Source organism: Pristiophorus japonicus, chromosome 8 (assembly GCF_044704955.1).
Source record: "Pristiophorus japonicus isolate sPriJap1 chromosome 8, sPriJap1.hap1, whole genome shotgun sequence".
Lineage (NCBI taxonomy): Eukaryota > Metazoa > Chordata > Chondrichthyes > Pristiophoridae > Pristiophorus > Pristiophorus japonicus.
This window is the reverse complement of record NC_091984.1, coordinates 175,624,483-175,646,832: the sequence shown is the minus strand read 5'-3', so window position 1 is coordinate 175,646,832 and position 22,350 is coordinate 175,624,483. Positions and strand designations below refer to the sequence as shown.

Below are 22,350 nucleotides of genomic sequence, written 5' to 3'. Positions count from 1 at the left end.
TACATTGTTACGACATCACTTAACAGGCAGCGCCAGTCATTAAGTTTATCATGCCTGCAATGCAACCAACACACGTATTTCTCACAACAGCTCGCATTTTGCCAGCTATCGGGTAAAATTTTCTGCAGTGTGTTGGCGCCTTTCATGTCCCAAAACGCTTTACAGCCAATGAAGTATTTTTAAAGTGAGTCACTGTTGTAATGTGGGAAATGGCGCAGCCAGTATGCACACAGCACGATCCCACAAACAGCAATGTGTTCATGACCAGATAATCTGTTTTTGTCAGTGATGTTGATATAGGAATAAATATTGAATGAATGTTGTAACTGGTTTGTCCCAACATGCACCTAATTTCTGTTGTTGCCCTGTGGATACGTAGGTTCCTGTGACCGGTATGTTGCAAAATCGTTTCTCGAGAGTTCACTGTCTACCACTTTAATTGCCTTAATTATTATTTTCCGCATAACAAAGTCACATTACACTCAACGGTCACTCGTTCCAGAACAGAAGCTGCTTCCCGTGGTAGCGTGGCCGAGCGGTCTAAGGCGCTGGATCCAGGTTCCAGTCTCTTCGGAGGCGTGGGTTCAAATCCCACTGCTGCCAGAATTTTCCCTGCGTAACACTTGCATTCTGTCAGCACAAGCATGGGCACCTGTTTCACAATGGGGCCATTTTGGTGTGGAAAAGTAGTTGGACTGTGAGCGGTGCCTTTCGTTTGTTGGCAAATGGCAATACCATCGAAGAGTTTGATGTCACCACTTGAAAATTGAAGGCCAGTTGAGCATGCTTTTTGCACGCTGGCCGCATTTGTGTGGATAAAAAGTAAATGTCAGAAGTGGGATTGGAAACCACGCCGCTAGAAGTGGGCTTGGCACCCACGTCCCAGAATACACCAACCTTTGGTAAGGTAAGGGTTACAGTCTTTGAGTTTGGCACCTTAAACCACTCGGCCACCCTGACAATGAACCGACTGTAACTGCAGAAAAGCGTGCTCCAATTCTGCACATTTACTGAGTTGCATCACAATCCTTCCTCCTGTGCAATCACACAACACGTACATTGTTACGACATCACTTAACAGGCAGCGCCAGTCATTAAGTTTATCATGCCTGCAATGCAACCAACACACGTATTTCTCACAACAGCTCGCATTTTGCCAGCTATCGGGTAAAATTTTCTGCAGTGTGTTGGCGCCTTTCATGTCCCAAAACGCTTTACAGCCAATGAAGTATTTTTAAAGTGAGTCACTGTTGTAATGTGGGAAATGGCGCAGCCAGTATGCACACAGCACGATCCCACAAACAGCAATGTGTTCATGACCAGATAATCTGTTTTTGTCAGTGATGTTGATATAGGAATAAATATTGAATGAATGTTGTAACTGGTTTGTCCCAACATGCACCTAATTTCTGTTGTTGCCCTGTGGATACGTAGGTTCCTGTGACCGGTATGTTGCAAAATCGTTTCTCGAGAGTTCACTGTCTACCACTTTAATTGCCTTAATTATTATTTTCCGCATAACAAAGTCACATTACACTCAACGGTCACTCGTTCCAGAACAGAAGCTGCTTCCAGTGGTAGCGTGGCCGAGCGGTCTAAGGCGCTGGATCCAGGTTCCAGTCTCTTCGGAGGCGTGGGTTCAAATCCCACCGCTGCCAGAATTTTCCCTGCGTAACACTTGCATTCTGTCAGCACAAGCATGGGCACCTGTTTCACAATGGGGCCATTTTGGTGTGGAAAAGTAGTTGGACTGTGAGCGGTGCCTTTAGTTTGTTGGCAAATGGCAATACCATCGAAGTGTTTGATGTCACCACTTGAAAATTGAAGGCCAGTTGAGCATGCTTTTTGCACGCTGGCCGCATTTGTGTGGATAAAAAGTAAATGTCAGAAGTGGGATTGGAAACCACGCCGCTAGAAGTGGGCTTGGCACCCACGTCCCAGAATACACCAACCTTTGGTAAGGTAAGGGTTACAGTCTTTGAGTTTGGCACCTTAAACCACTCGGCTATTTTGATAATGAACCGACTGTAACTGCAGAAAAGCGTACTCCAATTCTGCACATTTACTGAGTTGCATCACAATCCTTCCTCCTGTGCAATCACACAACACGTACATTGTTACGACATCACTTAACAGGCAGCGCCAGTCATTAAGTTTATCATGCCTGCAATGCAACCAACACACGTATTTCTCACAACAGCTCGCATTTTGCCAGCTATCGGGTAAAATTTTCTGCAGTGTGTTGGCGCCTTTCATGTCCCAAAACGCTTTACAGCCAATGAAGTATTTTTAAAGTGAGTCACTGTTGTAATGTGGGAAATGGCGCAGCCAGGATGCACACAGCACGATCCCACAAACAGCAATGTGTTCATGACCAGATAATCTGTTTTTGTCAGTGATGTTGATATAGGAATAAATATTGAATGAATGTTGTAACTGGTTTGTCCCAACATGCACCTAATTTCTGTTGTTGCCCTGTGGATACGTAGGTTCCTGTGACCGGTATGTTGCAAAATCGTTTCTCGAGAGTTCACTGTCTACCACTTTAATTGCCTTAATTATTATTTTCCGCATAACAAAGTCACATTACACTCAACGGTCACTCGTTCCAGAACAGAAGCTGCTTCCAGTGGTAGCGTGGCCGAGCGGTCTAAGGCGCTGGATCCAGGTTCCAGTCTCTTCGGAGGCGTGGGTTCAAATCCCACCGCTGCCAGAATTTTCCCTGCGTAACACTTGCATTCTGTCAGCACAAGCATGGGCACCTGTTTCACAATGGGGCCATTTTGGTGTGGAAAAGTAGTTGGACTGTGAGCGGTGCCTTTAGTTTGTTGGCAAATGGCAATACCATCGAAGTGTTTGATGTCACCACTTGAAAATTGAAGGCCAGTTGAGCATGCTTTTTGCACGCTGGCCGCATTTGTGTGGATAAAAAGTAAATGTCAGAAGTGGGATTGGAAACCACGCCGCTAGAAGTGGGCTTGGCACCCACGTCCCAGAATACACCAACCTTTGGTAAGGTAAGGGTTACAGTCTTTGAGTTTGGCACCTTAAACCACTCGGCCACCCTGACAATGAACCGACTGTAACTGCAGAAAAGCGTGCTCCAATTCTGCACATTTACTGAGTTGCATCACAATCCTTCCTCCTGTGCAATCACACAACACGTACATTGTTACGACATCACTTAACAGGCAGCGCCAGTCATTAAGTTTATCATGCCTGCAATGCAACCAACACACGTATTTCTCACAACAGCTCGCATTTTGCCAGCTATCGGGTAAAATTTTCTGCAGTGTGTTGGCGCCTTTCATGTCCCAAAACGCTTTACAGCCAATGAAGTATTTTTAAAGTGAGTCACTGTTGTAATGTGGGAAATGGCGCAGCCAGTATGCACACAGCACGATCCCACAAACAGCAATGTGTTCATGACCAGATAATCTGTTTTTGTCAGTGATGTTGATATAGGAATAAATATTGAATGAATGTTGTAACTGGTTTGTCCCAACATGCACCTAATTTCTGTTGTTGCCCTGTGGATACGTAGGTTCCTGTGACCGGTATGTTGCAAAATCGTTTCTCGAGAGTTCACTGTCTACCACTTTAATTGCCTTAATTATTATTTTCCGCATAACAAAGTCACATTACACTCAACGGTCACTCGTTCCAGAACAGAAGCTGCTTCCAGTGGTAGCGTGGCCGAGCGGTCTAAGGCGCTGGATCCAGGTTCCAGTCTCTTCGGAGGCGTGGGTTCAAATCCCACTGCTGCCAGAATTTTCCCTGCGTAACACTTGCATTCTGTCAGCACAAGCATGGGCACCTGTTTCACAATGGGGCCATTTTGGTGTGGAAAAGTAGTTGGACTGTGAGCGGTGCCTTTCGTTTGTTGGCAAATGGCAATACCATCGAAGAGTTTGATGTCACCACTTGAAAATTGAAGGCCAGTTGAGCATGCTTTTTGCACGCTGGCCGCATTTGTGTGGATAAAAAGTAAATGTCAGAAGTGGGATTGGAAACCACGCCGCTAGAAGTGGGCTTGGCACCCACGTCCCAGAATACACCAACCTTTGGTAAGGTAAGGGTTACAGTCTTTGAGTTTGGCACCTTAAACCACTCGGCCACCCTGACAATGAACCAACTGTAACTGCAGAAAAGCGTGCTCCAATTCTGCACATTTACTGAGTTGCATCACAATCCTTCCTCCTGTGCAATCACACAACACGTACATTGTTACGACATCACTTAACAGGCAGCGCCAGTCATTAAGTTTATCATGCCTGCAATGCAACCAACACACGTATTTCTCACAACAGCTCGCATTTTGCCAGCTATCGGGTAAAATTTTCTGCAGTGTGTTGGCGCCTTTCATGTCCCAAAACGCTTTACAGCCAATGAAGTATTTTTAAAGTGAGTCACTGTTGTAATGTGGGAAATGGCGCAGCCAGTATGCACACAGCACGATCCCACAAACAGCAATGTGTTCATGACCAGATAATCTGTTTTTGTCAGTGATGTTGATATAGGAATAAATATTGAATGAATGTTGTAACTGGTTTGTCCCAACATGCACCTAATTTCTGTTGTTGCCCTGTGGATACGTAGGTTCCTGTGACCGGTATGTTGCAAAATCGTTTCTCGAGAGTTCACTGTCTACCACTTTAATTGCCTTAATTATTATTTTCCGCATAACAAAGTCACATTACACTCAACGGTCACTCGTTCCAGAACAGAAGCTGCTTCCAGTGGTAGCGTGGCCGAGCGGTCTAAGGCGCTGGATCCAGGTTCCAGTCTCTTCGGAGGCGTGGGTTCAAATCCCACCGCTGCCAGAATTTTCCCTGCGTAACACTTGCATTCTGTCAGCACAAGCATGGGCACCTGTTTCACAATGGGGCCATTTTGGTGTGGAAAAGTAGTTGGACTGTGAGCGGTGCCTTTAGTTTGTTGGCAAATGGCAATACCATCGAAGTGTTTGATGTCACCACTTGAAAATTGAAGGCCAGTTGAGCATGCTTTTTGCACGCTGGCCGCATTTGTGTGGATAAAAAGTAAATGTCAGAAGTGGGATTGGAAACCACGCCGCTAGAAGTGGGCTTGGCACCCACGTCCCAGAATACACCAACCTTTGGTAAGGTAAGGGTTACAGTCTTTGAGTTTGGCACCTTAAACCACTCGGCCACCCTGACAATGAACCGACTGTAACTGCAGAAAAGCGTACTCCAATTCTGCACATTTACTGAGTTGCATCACAATCCTTCCTCCTGTGCAATCACACAACACGTACATTGTTACGACATCACTTAACAGGCAGCGCCAGTCATTAAGTTTATCATGCCTGCAATGCAACCAACACACGTATTTCTCACAACAGCTCGCATTTTGCCAGCTATCGGGTAAAATTTTCTGCAGTGTGTTGGCGCCTTTCATGTCCCAAAACGCTTTACAGCCAATGAAGTATTTTTAAAGTGAGTCACTGTTGTAATGTGGGAAATGGCGCAGCCAGGATGCACACAGCACGATCCCACAAACAGCAATGTGTTCATGACCAGATAATCTGTTTTTGTCAGTGATGTTGATATAGGAATAAATATTGAATGAATGTTGTAACTGGTTTGTCCCAACATGCACCTAATTTCTGTTGTTGCCCTGTGGATACGTAGGTTCCTGTGACCGGTATGTTGCAAAATCGTTTCTCGAGAGTTCACTGTCTACCACTTTAATTGCCTTAATTATTATTTTCCGCATAACAAAGTCACATTACACTCAACGGTCACTCGTTCCAGAACAGAAGCTGCTTCCAGTGGTAGCGTGGCCGAGCGGTCTAAGGCGCTGGATCCAGGTTCCAGTCTCTTCGGAGGCGTGGGTTCAAATCCCACCGCTGCCAGAATTTTCCCTGCGTAACACTTGCATTCTGTCAGCACAAGCATGGGCACCTGTTTCACAATGGGGCCATTTTGGTGTGGAAAAGTAGTTGGACTGTGAGCGGTGCCTTTAGTTTGTTGGCAAATGGCAATACCATCGAAGTGTTTGATGTCACCACTTGAAAATTGAAGGCCAGTTGAGCATGCTTTTTGCACGCTGGCCGCATTTGTGTGGATAAAAAGTAAATGTCAGAAGTGGGATTGGAAACCACGCCGCTAGAAGTGGGCTTGGCACCCACGTCCCAGAATACACCAACCTTTGGTAAGGTAAGGGTTACAGTCTTTGAGTTTGGCACCTTAAACCACTCGGCCACCCTGACAATGAACCGACTGTAACTGCAGAAAAGCGTACTCCAATTCTGCACATTTACTGAGTTGCATCACAATCCTTCCTCCTGTGCAATCACACAACACGTACATTGTTACGACATCACTTAACAGGCAGCGCCAGTCATTAAGTTTATCATGCCTGCAATGCAACCAACACACGTATTTCTCACAACAGCTCGCATTTTGCCAGCTATCGGGTAAAATTTTCTGCAGTGTGTTGGCGCCTTTCATGTCCCAAAACGCTTTACAGCCAATGAAGTATTTTTAAAGTGAGTCACTGTTGTAATGTGGGAAATGGCGCAGCCAGGATGCACACAGCACGATCCCACAAACAGCAATGTGTTCATGACCAGATAATCTGTTTTTGTCAGTGATGTTGATATAGGAATAAATATTGAATGAATGTTGTAACTGGTTTGTCCCAACATGCACCTAATTTCTGTTGTTGCCCTGTGGATACGTAGGTTCCTGTGACCGGTATGTTGCAAAATCGTTTCTCGAGAGTTCACTGTCTACCACTTTAATTGCCTTAATTATTATTTTCCGCATAACAAAGTCACATTACACTCAACGGTCACTCGTTCCAGAACAGAAGCTGCTTCCAGTGGTAGCGTGGCCGAGCGGTCTAAGGCGCTGGATCCAGGTTCCAGTCTCTTCGGAGGCGTGGGTTCAAATCCCACCGCTGCCAGAATTTTCCCTGCGTAACACTTGCATTCTGTCAGCACAAGCATGGGCACCTGTTTCACAATGGGGCCATTTTGGTGTGGAAAAGTAGTTGGACTGTGAGCGGTGCCTTTAGTTTGTTGGCAAATGGCAATACCATCGAAGTGTTTGATGTCACCACTTGAAAATTGAAGGCCAGTTGAGCATGCTTTTTGCACGCTGGCCGCATTTGTGTGGATAAAAAGTAAATGTCAGAAGTGGGATTGGAAACCACGCCGCTTGAAGTGGGCTTGGCACCCACGTCCCAGAATACACCAACCTTTGGTAAGGTAAGGGTTACAGTCTTTGAGTTTGGCACCTTAAACCACTCGGCCACCCTGACAATGAACCGACTGTAACTGCAGAAAAGCGTGCTCCAATTCTGCACATTTACTGAGTTGCATCACAATCCTTCCTCCTGTGCAATCACACAACACGTACATTGTTACGACATCACTTAACAGGCAGCGCCAGTCATTAAGTTTATCATGCCTGCAATGCAACCAACACACGTATTTCTCACAACAGCTCGCATTTTGCCAGCTATCGGGTAAAATTTTCTGCAGTGTGTTGGCGCCTTTCATGTCCCAAAACGCTTTACAGCCAATGAAGTATTTTTAAAGTGAGTCACTGTTGTAATGTGGGAAATGGCGCAGCCAGTATGCACACAGCACGATCCCACAAACAGCAATGTGTTCATGACCAGATAATCTGTTTTTGTCAGTGATGTTGATATAGGAATAAATATTGAATGAATGTTGTAACTGGTTTGTCCCAACATGCACCTAATTTCTGTTGTTGCCCTGTGGATACGTAGGTTCCTGTGACCGGTATGTTGCAAAATCGTTTCTCGAGAGTTCACTGTCTACCACTTTAATTGCCTTAATTATTATTTTCCGCATAACAAAGTCACATTACACTCAACGGTCACTCGTTCCAGAACAGAAGCTGCTTCCAGTGGTAGCGTGGCCGAGCAGTCTAAGGCGCTGGATCCAGGTTCCAGTCTCTTCGGAGGCGTGGGTTCAAATCCCACCGCTGCCAGAATTTTCCCTGCGTAACACTTGCATTCTGTCAGCACAAGCATGGGCACCTGTTTCACAATGGGGCCATTTTGGTGTGGAAAAGTAGTTGGACTGTGAGCGGTGCCTTTCGTTTGTTGGCAAATGGCAATACCATCGAAGAGTTTGATGTCACCACTTGAAAATTGAAGGCCAGTTGAGCATGCTTTTTGCACGCTGGCCGCATTTGTGTGGATAAAAAGTAAATGTCAGAAGTGGGATTGGAAACCACGCCGCTAGAAGTGGGCTTGGCACCCACGTCCCAGAATACACCAACCTTTGGTAAGGTAAGGGTTACAGTCTTTGAGTTTGGCACCTTAAACCACTCGGCCACCCTGACAATGAACCGACTGTAACTGCAGAAAAGCGTGCTCCAATTCTGCACATTTACTGAGTTGCATCACAATCCTTCCTCCTGTGCAATCACACAACACGTACATTGTTACGACATCACTTAACAGGCAGCGCCAGTCATTAAGTTTATCATGCCTGCAATGCAACCAACACACGTATTTCTCACAACAGCTCGCATTTTGCCAGCTATCGGGTAAAATTTTCTGCAGTGTGTTGGCGCCTTTCATGTCCCAAAACGCTTTACAGCCAATGAAGTATTTTTAAAGTGAGTCACTGTTGTAATGTGGGAAATGGCGCAGCCAGTATGCACACAGCACGATCCCACAAACAGCAATGTGTTCATGACCAGATAATCTGTTTTTGTCAGTGATGTTGATATAGGAATAAATATTGAATGAATGTTGTAACTGGTTTGTCCCAACATGCACCTAATTTCTGTTGTTGCCCTGTGGATACGTAGGTTCCTGTGACCGGTATGTTGCAAAATCGTTTCTCGAGAGTTCACTGTCTACCACTTTAATTGCCTTAATTATTATTTTCCGCATAACAAAGTCACATTACACTCAACGGTCACTCGTTCCAGAACAGAAGCTGCTTCCAGTGGTAGCGTGGCCGAGCAGTCTAAGGCGCTGGATCCAGGTTCCAGTCTCTTCGGAGGCGTGGGTTCAAATCCCACCGCTGCCAGAATTTTCCCTGCGTAACACTTGCATTCTGTCAGCACAAGCATGGGCACCTGTTTCACAATGGGGCCATTTTGGTGTGGAAAAGTAGTTGGACTGTGAGCGGTGCCTTTCGTTTGTTGGCAAATGGCAATACCATCGAAGAGTTTGATGTCACCACTTGAAAATTGAAGGCCAGTTGAGCATGCTTTTTGCACGCTGGCCGCATTTGTGTGGATAAAAAGTAAATGTCAGAAGTGGGATTGGAAACCACGCCGCTAGAAGTGGGCTTGGCACCCACGTCCCAGAATACACCAACCTTTGGTAAGGTAAGGGTTACAGTCTTTGAGTTTGGCACCTTAAACCACTCGGCTATTTTGATAATGAACCGACTGTAACTGCAGAAAAGCGTACTCCAATTCTGCACATTTACTGAGTTGCATCACAATCCTTCCTCCTGTGCAATCACACAACACGTACATTGTTACGACATCACTTAACAGGCAGCGCCAGTCATTAAGTTTATCATGCCTGCAATGCAACCAACACACGTATTTCTCACAACAGCTCGCATTTTGCCAGCTATCGGGTAAAATTTTCTGCAGTGTGTTGGCGCCTTTCATGTCCCAAAACGCTTTACAGCCAATGAAGTATTTTTAAAGTGAGTCACTGTTGTAATGTGGGAAATGGCGCAGCCAGGATGCACACAGCACGATCCCACAAACAGCAATGTGTTCATGACCAGATAATCTGTTTTTGTCAGTGATGTTGATATAGGAATAAATATTGAATGAATGTTGTAACTGGTTTGTCCCAACATGCACCTAATTTCTGTTGTTGCCCTGTGGATACGTAGGTTCCTGTGACCGGTATGTTGCAAAATCGTTTCTCGAGAGTTCACTGTCTACCACTTTAATTGCCTTAATTATTATTTTCCGCATAACAAAGTCACATTACACTCAACGGTCACTCGTTCCAGAACAGAAGCTGCTTCCAGTGGTAGCGTGGCCGAGCGGTCTAAGGCGCTGGATCCAGGTTCCAGTCTCTTCGGAGGCGTGGGTTCAAATCCCACCGCTGCCAGAATTTTCCCTGCGTAACACTTGCATTCTGTCAGCACAAGCATGGGCACCTGTTTCACAATGGGGCCATTTTGGTGTGGAAAAGTAGTTGGACTGTGAGCGGTGCCTTTAGTTTGTTGGCAAATGGCAATACCATCGAAGTGTTTGATGTCACCACTTGAAAATTGAAGGCCAGTTGAGCATGCTTTTTGCACGCTGGCCGCATTTGTGTGGATAAAAAGTAAATGTCAGAAGTGGGATTGGAAACCACGCCGCTAGAAGTGGGCTTGGCACCCACGTCCCAGAATACACCAACCTTTGGTAAGGTAAGGGTTACAGTCTTTGAGTTTGGCACCTTAAACCACTCGGCCACCCTGACAATGAACCGACTGTAACTGCAGAAAAGCGTGCTCCAATTCTGCACATTTACTGAGTTGCATCACAATCCTTCCTCCTGTGCAATCACACAACACGTACATTGTTACGACATCACTTAACAGGCAGCGCCAGTCATTAAGTTTATCATGCCTGCAATGCAACCAACACACGTATTTCTCACAACAGCTCGCATTTTGCCAGCTATCGGGTAAAATTTTCTGCAGTGTGTTGGCGCCTTTCATGTCCCAAAACGCTTTACAGCCAATGAAGTATTTTTAAAGTGAGTCACTGTTGTAATGTGGGAAATGGCGCAGCCAGTATGCACACAGCACGATCCCACAAACAGCAATGTGTTCATGACCAGATAATCTGTTTTTGTCAGTGATGTTGATATAGGAATAAATATTGAATGAATGTTGTAACTGGTTTGTCCCAACATGCACCTAATTTCTGTTGTTGCCCTGTGGATACGTAGGTTCCTGTGACCGGTATGTTGCAAAATCGTTTCTCGAGAGTTCACTGTCTACCACTTTAATTGCCTTAATTATTATTTTCCGCATAACAAAGTCACATTACACTCAACGGTCACTCGTTCCAGAACAGAAGCTGCTTCCAGTGGTAGCGTGGCCGAGCAGTCTAAGGCGCTGGATCCAGGTTCCAGTCTCTTCGGAGGCGTGGGTTCAAATCCCACCGCTGCCAGAATTTTCCCTGCGTAACACTTGCATTCTGTCAGCACAAGCATGGGCACCTGTTTCACAATGGGGCCATTTTGGTGTGGAAAAGTAGTTGGACTGTGAGCGGTGCCTTTCGTTTGTTGGCAAATGGCAATACCATCGAAGAGTTTGATGTCACCACTTGAAAATTGAAGGCCAGTTGAGCATGCTTTTTGCACGCTGGCCGCATTTGTGTGGATAAAAAGTAAATGTCAGAAGTGGGATTGGAAACCACGCCGCTAGAAGTGGGCTTGGCACCCACGTCCCAGAATACACCAACCTTTGGTAAGGTAAGGGTTACAGTCTTTGAGTTTGGCACCTTAAACCACTCGGCCACCCTGACAATGAACCGACTGTAACTGCAGAAAAGCGTGCTCCAATTCTGCACATTTACTGAGTTGCATCACAATCCTTCCTCCTGTGCAATCACACAACACGTACATTGTTACGACATCACTTAACAGGCAGCGCCAGTCATTAAGTTTATCATGCCTGCAATGCAACCAACACACGTATTTCTCACAACAGCTCGCATTTTGCCAGCTATCGGGTAAAATTTTCTGCAGTGTGTTGGCGCCTTTCATGTCCCAAAACGCTTTACAGCCAATGAAGTATTTTTAAAGTGAGTCACTGTTGTAATGTGGGAAATGGCGCAGCCAGTATGCACACAGCACGATCCCACAAACAGCAATGTGTTCATGACCAGATAATCTGTTTTTGTCAGTGATGTTGATATAGGAATAAATATTGAATGAATGTTGTAACTGGTTTGTCCCAACATGCACCTAATTTCTGTTGTTGCCCTGTGGATACGTAGGTTCCTGTGACCGGTATGTTGCAAAATCGTTTCTCGAGAGTTCACTGTCTACCACTTTAATTGCCTTAATTATTATTTTCCGCATAACAAAGTCACATTACACTCAACGGTCACTCGTTCCAGAACAGAAGCTGCTTCCAGTGGTAGCGTGGCCGAGCAGTCTAAGGCGCTGGATCCAGGTTCCAGTCTCTTCGGAGGCGTGGGTTCAAATCCCACCGCTGCCAGAATTTTCCCTGCGTAACACTTGCATTCTGTCAGCACAAGCATGGGCACCTGTTTCACAATGGGGCCATTTTGGTGTGGAAAAGTAGTTGGACTGTGAGCGGTGCCTTTCGTTTGTTGGCAAATGGCAATACCATCGAAGAGTTTGATGTCACCACTTGAAAATTGAAGGCCAGTTGAGCATGCTTTTTGCACGCTGGCCGCATTTGTGTGGATAAAAAGTAAATGTCAGAAGTGGGATTGGAAACCACGCCGCTAGAAGTGGGCTTGGCACCCACGTCCCAGAATACACCAACCTTTGGTAAGGTAAGGGTTACAGTCTTTGAGTTTGGCACCTTAAACCACTCGGCTATTTTGATAATGAACCGACTGTAACTGCAGAAAAGCGTACTCCAATTCTGCACATTTACTGAGTTGCATCACAATCCTTCCTCCTGTGCAATCACACAACACGTACATTGTTACGACATCACTTAACAGGCAGCGCCAGTCATTAAGTTTATCATGCCTGCAATGCAACCAACACACGTATTTCTCACAACAGCTCGCATTTTGCCAGCTATCGGGTAAAATTTTCTGCAGTGTGTTGGCGCCTTTCATGTCCCAAAACGCTTTACAGCCAATGAAGTATTTTTAAAGTGAGTCACTGTTGTAATGTGGGAAATGGCGCAGCCAGGATGCACACAGCACGATCCCACAAACAGCAATGTGTTCATGACCAGATAATCTGTTTTTGTCAGTGATGTTGATATAGGAATAAATATTGAATGAATGTTGTAACTGGTTTGTCCCAACATGCACCTAATTTCTGTTGTTGCCCTGTGGATACGTAGGTTCCTGTGACCGGTATGTTGCAAAATCGTTTCTCGAGAGTTCACTGTCTACCACTTTAATTGCCTTAATTATTATTTTCCGCATAACAAAGTCACATTACACTCAACGGTCACTCGTTCCAGAACAGAAGCTGCTTCCAGTGGTAGCGTGGCCGAGCGGTCTAAGGCGCTGGATCCAGGTTCCAGTCTCTTCGGAGGCGTGGGTTCAAATCCCACTGCTGCCAGAATTTTCCCTGCGTAACACTTGCATTCTGTCAGCACAAGCATGGGCACCTGTTTCACAATGGGGCCATTTTGGTGTGGAAAAGTAGTTGGACTGTGAGCGGTGCCTTTCGTTTGTTGGCAAATGGCAATACCATCGAAGAGTTTGATGTCACCACTTGAAAATTGAAGGCCAGTTGAGCATGCTTTTTGCACGCTGGCCGCATTTGTGTGGATAAAAAGTAAATGTCAGAAGTGGGATTGGAAACCACGCCGCTAGAAGTGGGCTTGGCACCCACGTCCCAGAATACACCAACCTTTGGTAAGGTAAGGGTTACAGTCTTTGAGTTTGGCACCTTAAACCACTCGGCCACCCTGACAATGAACCGACTGTAACTGCAGAAAAGCGTGCTCCAATTCTGCACATTTACTGAGTTGCATCACAATCCTTCCTCCTGTGCAATCACACAACACGTACATTGTTACGACATCACTTAACAGGCAGCGCCAGTCATTAAGTTTATCATGCCTGCAATGCAACCAACACACGTATTTCTCACAACAGCTCGCATTTTGCCAGCTATCGGGTAAAATTTTCTGCAGTGTGTTGGCGCCTTTCATGTCCCAAAACGCTTTACAGCCAATGAAGTATTTTTAAAGTGAGTCACTGTTGTAATGTGGGAAATGGCGCAGCCAGTATGCACACAGCACGATCCCACAAACAGCAATGTGTTCATGACCAGATAATCTGTTTTTGTCAGTGATGTTGATATAGGAATAAATATTGAATGAATGTTGTAACTGGTTTGTCCCAACATGCACCTAATTTCTGTTGTTGCCCTGTGGATACGTAGGTTCCTGTGACCGGTATGTTGCAAAATCGTTTCTCGAGAGTTCACTGTCTACCACTTTAATTGCCTTAATTATTATTTTCCGCATAACAAAGTCACATTACACTCAACGGTCACTCGTTCCAGAACAGAAGCTGCTTCCAGTGGTAGCGTGGCCGAGCAGTCTAAGGCGCTGGATCCAGGTTCCAGTCTCTTCGGAGGCGTGGGTTCAAATCCCACCGCTGCCAGAATTTTCCCTGCGTAACACTTGCATTCTGTCAGCACAAGCATGGGCACCTGTTTCACAATGGGGCCATTTTGGTGTGGAAAAGTAGTTGGACTGTGAGCGGTGCCTTTCGTTTGTTGGCAAATGGCAATACCATCGAAGAGTTTGATGTCACCACTTGAAAATTGAAGGCCAGTTGAGCATGCTTTTTGCACGCTGGCCGCATTTGTGTGGATAAAAAGTAAATGTCAGAAGTGGGATTGGAAACCACGCCGCTAGAAGTGGGCTTGGCACCCACGTCCCAGAATACACCAACCTTTGGTAAGGTAAGGGTTACAGTCTTTGAGTTTGGCACCTTAAACCACTCGGCTATTTTGATAATGAACCGACTGTAACTGCAGAAAAGCGTACTCCAATTCTGCACATTTACTGAGTTGCATCACAATCCTTCCTCCTGTGCAATCACACAACACGTACATTGTTACGACATCACTTAACAGGCAGCGCCAGTCATTAAGTTTATCATGCCTGCAATGCAACCAACACACGTATTTCTCACAACAGCTCGCATTTTGCCAGCTATCGGGTAAAATTTTCTGCAGTGTGTTGGCGCCTTTCATGTCCCAAAACGCTTTACAGCCAATGAAGTATTTTTAAAGTGAGTCACTGTTGTAATGTGGGAAATGGCGCAGCCAGGATGCACACAGCACGATCCCACAAACAGCAATGTGTTCATGACCAGATAATCTGTTTTTGTCAGTGATGTTGATATAGGAATAAATATTGAATGAATGTTGTAACTGGTTTGTCCCAACATGCACCTAATTTCTGTTGTTGCCCTGTGGATACGTAGGTTCCTGTGACCGGTATGTTGCAAAATCGTTTCTCGAGAGTTCACTGTCTACCACTTTAATTGCCTTAATTATTATTTTCCGCATAACAAAGTCACATTACACTCAACGGTCACTCGTTCCAGAACAGAAGCTGCTTCCAGTGGTAGCGTGGCCGAGCGGTCTAAGGCGCTGGATCCAGGTTCCAGTCTCTTCGGAGGCGTGGGTTCAAATCCCACTGCTGCCAGAATTTTCCCTGCGTAACACTTGCATTCTGTCAGCACAAGCATGGGCACCTGTTTCACAATGGGGCCATTTTGGTGTGGAAAAGTAGTTGGACTGTGAGCGGTGCCTTTCGTTTGTTGGCAAATGGCAATACCATCGAAGAGTTTGATGTCACCACTTGAAAATTGAAGGCCAGTTGAGCATGCTTTTTGCACGCTGGCCGCATTTGTGTGGATAAAAAGTAAATGTCAGAAGTGGGATTGGAAACCACGCCGCTAGAAGTGGGCTTGGCACCCACGTCCCAGAATACACCAACCTTTGGTAAGGTAAGGGTTACAGTCTTTGAGTTTGGCACCTTAAACCACTCGGCCACCCTGACAATGAACCGACTGTAACTGCAGAAAAGCGTGCTCCAATTCTGCACATTTACTGAGTTGCATCACAATCCTTCCTCCTGTGCAATCACACAACACGTACATTGTTACGACATCACTTAACAGGCAGCGCCAGTCATTAAGTTTATCATGCCTGCAATGCAACCAACACACGTATTTCTCACAACAGCTCGCATTTTGCCAGCTATCGGGTAAAATTTTCTGCAGTGTGTTGGCGCCTTTCATGTCCCAAAACGCTTTACAGCCAATGAAGTATTTTTAAAGTGAGTCACTGTTGTAATGTGGGAAATGGCGCAGCCAGTATGCACACAGCACGATCCCACAAACAGCAATGTGTTCATGACCAGATAATCTGTTTTTGTCAGTGATGTTGATATAGGAATAAATATTGAATGAATGTTGTAACTGGTTTGTCCCAACATGCACCTAATTTCTGTTGTTGCCCTGTGGATACGTAGGTTCCTGTGACCGGTATGTTGCAAAATCGTTTCTCGAGAGTTCACTGTCTACCACTTTAATTGCCTTAATTATTATTTTCCGCATAACAAAGTCACATTACACTCAACGGTCACTCGTTCCAGAACAGAAGCTGCTTCCAGTGGTAGCGTGGCCGAGCAGTCTAAGGCGCTGGATCCAGGTTCCAGTCTCTTCGGAGGCGTGGGTTCAAATCCCACCGCTGCCAGAATTTTCCCTGCGTAACACTTGCATTCTGTCAGCACAAGCATGGGCACCTGTTTCACAATGGGGCCATTTTGGTGTGGAAAAGTAGTTGGACTGTGAGCGGTGCCTTTCGTTTGTTGGCAAATGGCAATACCATCGAAGAGTTTGATGTCACCACTTGAAAATTGAAGGCCAGTTGAGCATGCTTTTTGCACGCTGGCCGCATTTGTGTGGATAAAAAGTAAATGTCAGAAGTGGGATTGGAAACCACGCCGCTAGAAGTGGGCTTGGCACCCACGTCCCAGAATACACCAACCTTTGGTAAGGTAAGGGTTACAGTCTTTGAGTTTGGCACCTTAAACCACTCGGCTATTTTGATAATGAACCGACTGTAACTGCAGAAAAGCGTACTCCAATTCTGCACATTTACTGAGTTGCATCACAATCCTTCCTCCTGTGCAATCACACAACACGTACATTGTTACGACATCACTTAACAGGCAGCGCCAGTCATTAAGTTTATCATGCCTGCAATGCAACCAACACACGTATTTCTCACAACAGCTCGCATTTTGCCAGCTATCGGGTAAAATTTTCTGCAGTGTGTTGGCGCCTTTCATGTCCCAAAACGCTTTACAGCCAATGAAGTATTTTTAAAGTGAGTCACTGTTGTAATGTGGGAAATGGCGCAGCCAGGATGCACACAGCACGATCCCACAAACAGCAATGTGTTCATGACCAGATAATCTGTTTTTGTCAGTGATGTTGATATAGGAATAAATATTGAATGAATGTTGTAACTGGTTTGTCCCAACATGCACCTAATTTCTGTTGTTGCCCTGTGGATACGTAGGTTCCTGTGACCGGTATGTTGCAAAATCGTTTCTCGAGAGTTCACTGTCTACCACTTTAATTGCCTTAATTATTATTTTCCGCATAACAAAGTCACATTACACTCAACGGTCACTCGTTCCAGAACAGAAGCTGCTTCCAGTGGTAGCGTGGCCGAGCGGTCTAAGGCGCTGGATCCAGGTTCCAGTCTCTTCGGAGGCGTGGGTTCAAATCCCACCGCTGCCAGAATTTTCCCTGCGTAACACTTGCATTCTGTCAGCACAAGCATGGGCACCTGTTTCACAATGGGGCCATTTTGGTGTGGAAAAGTAGTTGGACTGTGAGCGGTGCCTTTCGTTTGTTGGCAAATGGCAATACCATCGAAGAGTTTGATGTCACCACTTGAAAATTGAAGGCCAGTTGAGCATGCTTTTTGCACGCTGGCCGCATTTGTGTGGATAAAAAGTAAATGTCAGAAGTGGGATTGGAAACCACGCCGCTAGAAGTGGGCTTGGCACCCACGTCCCAGAATACACCAACCTTTGGTAAGGTAAGGGTTACAGTCTTTGAGTTTGGCACCTTAAACCACTCGGCTATTTTGATAATGAACCGACTGTAACTGCAGAAAAGCGTACTCCAATTCTGCACATTTACTGAGTTGCATCACAATCCTTCCTCCTGTGCAATCACACAACACGTACATTGTTACGACATCACTTAACAGGCAGCGCCAGTCATTAAGTTTATCATGCCTGCAATGCAACCAACACACGTATTTCTCACAACAGCTCGCATTTTGCCAGCTATCGGGTAAAATTTTCTGCAGTGTGTTGGCGCCTTTCATGTCCCAAAACGCTTTACAGCCAATGAAGTATTTTTAAAGTGAGTCACTGTTGTAATGTGGGAAATGGCGCAGCCAGGATGCACACAGCACGATCCCACAAACAGCAATGTGTTCATGACCAGATAATCTGTTTTTGTCAGTGATGTTGATATAGGAATAAATATTGAATGAATGTTGTAACTGGTTTGTCCCAACATGCACCTAATTTCTGTTGTTGCCCTGTGGATACGTAGGTTCCTGTGACCGGTATGTTGCAAAATCGTTTCTCGAGAGTTCACTGTCTACCACTTTAATTGCCTTAATTATTATTTTCCGCATAACAAAGTCACATTACACTCAACGGTCACTCGTTCCAGAACAGAAGCTGCTTCCAGTGGTAGCGTGGCCGAGCGGTCTAAGGCGCTGGATCCAGGTTCCAGTCTCTTCGGAGGCGTGGGTTCAAATCCCACTGCTGCCAGAATTTTCCCTGCGTAACACTTGCATTCTGTCAGCACAAGCATGGGCACCTGTTTCACAATGGGGCCATTTTGGTGTGGAAAAGTAGTTGGACTGTGAGCGGTGCCTTTCGTTTGTTGGCAAATGGCAATACCATCGAAGAGTTTGATGTCACCACTTGAAAATTGAAGGCCAGTTGAGCATGCTTTTTGCACGCTGGCCGCATTTGTGTGGATAAAAAGTAAATGTCAGAAGTGGGATTGGAAACCACGCCGCTAGAAGTGGGCTTGGCACCCACGTCCCAGAATACACCAACCTTTGGTAAGGTAAGGGTTACAGTCTTTGAGTTTGGCACCTTAAACCACTCGGCTATTTTGATAATGAACCGACTGTAACTGCAGAAAAGCGTACTCCAATTCTGCACATTTACTGAGTTGCATCACAATCCTTCCTCCTGTGCAATCACACAACACGTACATTGTTACGACATCACTTAACAGGCAGCGCCAATCATTAAGTTTATCATGCCTGCAATGCAACCAACACACGTATTTCTCACAACAGCTCGCATTTTGCCAGCTATCGGGTAAAATTTTCTGCAGTGTGTTGGCGCCTTTCATGTCCCAAAACGCTTTACAGCCAATGAAGTATTTTTAAAGTGAGTCACTGTTGTAATGTGGGAAATGGCGCAGCCAGTATGCACACAGCACGATCCCACAAACAGCAATGTGTTCATGACCAGATAATCTGTTTTTGTCAGTGATGTTGATATAGGAATAAATATTGAATGAATGTTGTAACTGGTTTGTCCCAACATGCACCTAATTTCTGTTGTTGCCCTGTGGATACGTAGGTTCCTGTGACCGGTATGTTGCAAAATCGTTTCTCGAGAGTTCACTGTCTACCACTTTAATTGCCTTAATTATTATTTTCCGCATAACAAAGTCACATTACACTCAACGGTCACTCGTTCCAGAACAGAAGCTGCTTCCAGTAGTAGTGTGGCCGAGCGGTCTAAGGCGCTGGATCCAGGTTCCAGTCTCTTCGGAGGCGTGGGTTCAAATCCCACTGCAGCCAGAATTTTCCCTGCGTAACACTTGCATTCTGTCAGCACAAGCATGGGCACCTGTTTCACAATGGGGCCATTTTGGTGTGGAAAAGTAGTTGGACTGTGAGCGGTGCCTTTCGTTTGTTGGCAAATGGCAATACTATCGAAGAGTTTGATGTCACCACTTGAAAATTGAAGGCCAGTTGAGCATGCTTTTTGCACGCTGGCCGCATTTGTGTGGATAAAAAGTAAATGTCAGAAGTGGGATTGGAAACCACGCCGCTAGAAGTGGGCTTGGCACCCACGTCCCAGAATACACCAACCTTTGGTAAGGTAAGGGTTACAGTCTTTGAGTTTGGCACCTTAAACCACTCGGCTATTTTGATAATGAACCGACTGTAACTGCAGAAAAGCGTACTCCAATTCTGCACATTTACTGAGTTGCATCACAATCCTTCCTCCTGTGCAATCACACAACACGTACATTGTTACGACATCACTTAACAGGCAGCGCCAGTCATTAAGTTTATCATGCCTGCAATGCAACCAACACACGTATTTCTCACAACAGCTCGCATTTTGCCAGCTATCGGGTAAAATTTTCTGCAGTGTGTTGGCGCCTTTCATGTCCCAAAACGCTTTACAGCCAATGAAGTATTTTTAAAGTGAGTCACTGTTGTAATGTGGGAAATGGCGCAGCCAGGATGCACACAGCACGATCCCACAAACAGCAATGTGTTCATGACCAGATAATCTGTTTTTGTCAGTGATGTTGATATAGGAATAAATATTGAATGAATGTTGTAACTGGTTTGTCCCAACATGCACCTAATTTCTGTTGTTGCCCTGTGGATACGTAGGTTCCTGTGACCGGTATGTTGCAAAATCGTTTCTCGAGAGTTCACTGTCTACCACTTTAATTGCCTTAATTATTATTTTCCGCATAACAAAGTCACATTACACTCAACGGTCACTCGTTCCAGAACAGAAGCTGCTTCCAGTGGTAGCGTGGCCGAGCGGTCTAAGGCGCTGGATCCAGGTTCCAGTCTCTTCGGAGGCGTAGGTTCAAATCCCACCGCTGCCAGAATTTTCCCTGCGTAACACTTGCATTCTGTCAGCACAAGCATGGGCACCTGTTTCACAATGGGGCCATTTTGGTGTGGAAAAGTAGTTGGACTGTGAGCGGTGCCTTTAGTTTGTTGGCAAATGGCAATACCATCGAAGTGTTTGATGTCACCACTTGAAAATTGAAGGCCAGTTGAGCATGCTTTTTGCACGCTGGCCGCATTTGTGTGGATAAAAAGTAAATGTCAGAAGTGGGATTGGAAACCACGCCGCTAGAAGTGGGCTTGGCACCCACGTCCCAGAATACACCAACCTTTGGTAAGGTAAGGGTTACAGTCTTTGAGTTTGGCACCTTAAACCACTCGGCTATTTTGATAATGAACCGACTGTAACTGCAGAAAAGCGTACTCCAATTCTGCACATTTACTGAGTTGCATCACAATCCTTCCTCCTGTGCAATCACACAACACGTACATTGTTACGACATCACTTAACAGGCAGCGCCAGTCATTAAGTTTATCATGCCTGCAATGCAACCAACACACGTATTTCTCACAACAGCTCGCATTTTGCCAGCTATCGGGTAAAGTTTTCTGCAGTGTGTTGGCGCCTTTCATGTCCCAAAACGCTTTACAGCCAATGAAGTATTTTTAAAGTGAGTCACTGTTGTAATGTGGGAAATGGCGCAGCCAGGATGCACACAGCACGATCCCACAAACAGCAATGTGTTCATGACCAGATAATCTGTTTTTGTCAGTGATGTTGATATAGGAATAAATATTGAATGAATGTTGTAACTGGTTTGTCCCAACATGCACCTAATTTCTGTTGTTGCCCTGTGGATACGTAGGTTCCTGTGACCGGTATGTTGCAAAATCGTTTCTCGAGAGTTCACTGTCTACCACTTTAATTGCCTTAATTATTATTTTCCGCATAACAAAGTCACATTACACTCAACGGTCACTCGTTCCAGAACAGAAGCTGCTTCCAGTGGTAGCGTGGCCGAGCGGTCTAAGGCGCTGGATCCAGGTTCCAGTCTCTTCGGAGGCGTGGGTTCAAATCCCACCGCTGCCAGAATTTTCCCTGCGTAACACTTGCATTCTGTCAGCACAAGCATGGGCACCTGTTTCACAATGGGGCCATTTTGGTGTGGAAAAGTAGTTGGACTGTGAGCGGTGCCTTTCGTTTGTTGGCAAATGGCAATACCATCGAAGAGTTTGATGTCACCACTTGAAAATTGAAGGCCAGTTGAGCATGCTTTTTGCACGCTGGCCGCATTTGTGTGGATAAAAAGTAAATGTCAGAAGTGGGATTGGAAACCACGCCGCTAGAAGTGGGCTTGGCACCCACGTCCCAGAATACACCAACCTTTGGTAAGGTAAGGGTTACAGTCTTTGAGTTTGGCACCTTAAACCACTCGGCCACCCTGACAATGAACCGACTGTAACTGCAGAAAAGCGTGCTCCAATTCTGCACATTTACTGAGTTGCATCACAATCCTTCCTCCTGTGCAATCACACAACACGTACATTGTTACGACATCACTTAACAGGCAGCGCCAGTCATTAAGTTTATCATGCCTGCAATGCAACCAACACACGTATTTCTCACAACAGCTCGCATTTTGCCAGCTATCGGGTAAAGTTTTCTGCAGTGTGTTGGCGCCTTTCATGTCCCAAAACGCTTTACAGCCAATGAAGTATTTTTAAAGTGAGTCACTG

General features: G+C 45.5%; 13 non-coding genes across 13 annotated transcripts; all 13 read left to right on the top strand.

Annotated features, from left to right (window-relative positions):
* Positions 1-521: 521 nt before the first annotated feature.
* trnal-cag (transfer RNA leucine (anticodon CAG)) lies at positions 522-603 on the top strand. The gene has a single exon. It is a non-coding gene; the product is annotated as a tRNA-Leu (tRNA).
* Positions 604-1,576: 973 nt separating this feature from the next.
* trnal-cag (transfer RNA leucine (anticodon CAG)) lies at positions 1,577-1,658 on the top strand. Its single transcript has one exon. It is a non-coding gene; the product is annotated as a tRNA-Leu (tRNA).
* Positions 1,659-2,631: 973 nt separating this feature from the next.
* On the top strand, positions 2,632-2,713 carry trnal-cag (transfer RNA leucine (anticodon CAG)). The gene has a single exon. It is a non-coding gene; the product is annotated as a tRNA-Leu (tRNA).
* Positions 2,714-3,686: 973 nt separating this feature from the next.
* Positions 3,687-3,768, top strand: trnal-cag (transfer RNA leucine (anticodon CAG)). The gene has a single exon. It is a non-coding gene; the product is annotated as a tRNA-Leu (tRNA).
* A 973-nt stretch (positions 3,769-4,741) lies between these two features.
* On the top strand, positions 4,742-4,823 carry trnal-cag (transfer RNA leucine (anticodon CAG)). The gene has a single exon. It is a non-coding gene; the product is annotated as a tRNA-Leu (tRNA).
* A 973-nt stretch (positions 4,824-5,796) lies between these two features.
* Positions 5,797-5,878, top strand: trnal-cag (transfer RNA leucine (anticodon CAG)). The gene has a single exon. It is a non-coding gene; the product is annotated as a tRNA-Leu (tRNA).
* Positions 5,879-6,851: 973 nt separating this feature from the next.
* On the top strand, positions 6,852-6,933 carry trnal-cag (transfer RNA leucine (anticodon CAG)). The gene has a single exon. It is a non-coding gene; the product is annotated as a tRNA-Leu (tRNA).
* Positions 6,934-10,016: 3,083 nt separating this feature from the next.
* trnal-cag (transfer RNA leucine (anticodon CAG)) lies at positions 10,017-10,098 on the top strand. Its single transcript has one exon. It is a non-coding gene; the product is annotated as a tRNA-Leu (tRNA).
* A 3,083-nt stretch (positions 10,099-13,181) lies between these two features.
* On the top strand, positions 13,182-13,263 carry trnal-cag (transfer RNA leucine (anticodon CAG)). The gene has a single exon. It is a non-coding gene; the product is annotated as a tRNA-Leu (tRNA).
* A 2,028-nt stretch (positions 13,264-15,291) lies between these two features.
* trnal-cag (transfer RNA leucine (anticodon CAG)) lies at positions 15,292-15,373 on the top strand. The gene has a single exon. It is a non-coding gene; the product is annotated as a tRNA-Leu (tRNA).
* Positions 15,374-17,401: 2,028 nt separating this feature from the next.
* trnal-cag (transfer RNA leucine (anticodon CAG)) lies at positions 17,402-17,483 on the top strand. The gene has a single exon. It is a non-coding gene; the product is annotated as a tRNA-Leu (tRNA).
* A 973-nt stretch (positions 17,484-18,456) lies between these two features.
* trnal-cag (transfer RNA leucine (anticodon CAG)) lies at positions 18,457-18,538 on the top strand. The gene has a single exon. It is a non-coding gene; the product is annotated as a tRNA-Leu (tRNA).
* Positions 18,539-21,621: 3,083 nt separating this feature from the next.
* On the top strand, positions 21,622-21,703 carry trnal-cag (transfer RNA leucine (anticodon CAG)). Its single transcript has one exon. It is a non-coding gene; the product is annotated as a tRNA-Leu (tRNA).
* The last annotated feature ends 647 nt before the right edge of the window (positions 21,704-22,350 follow it).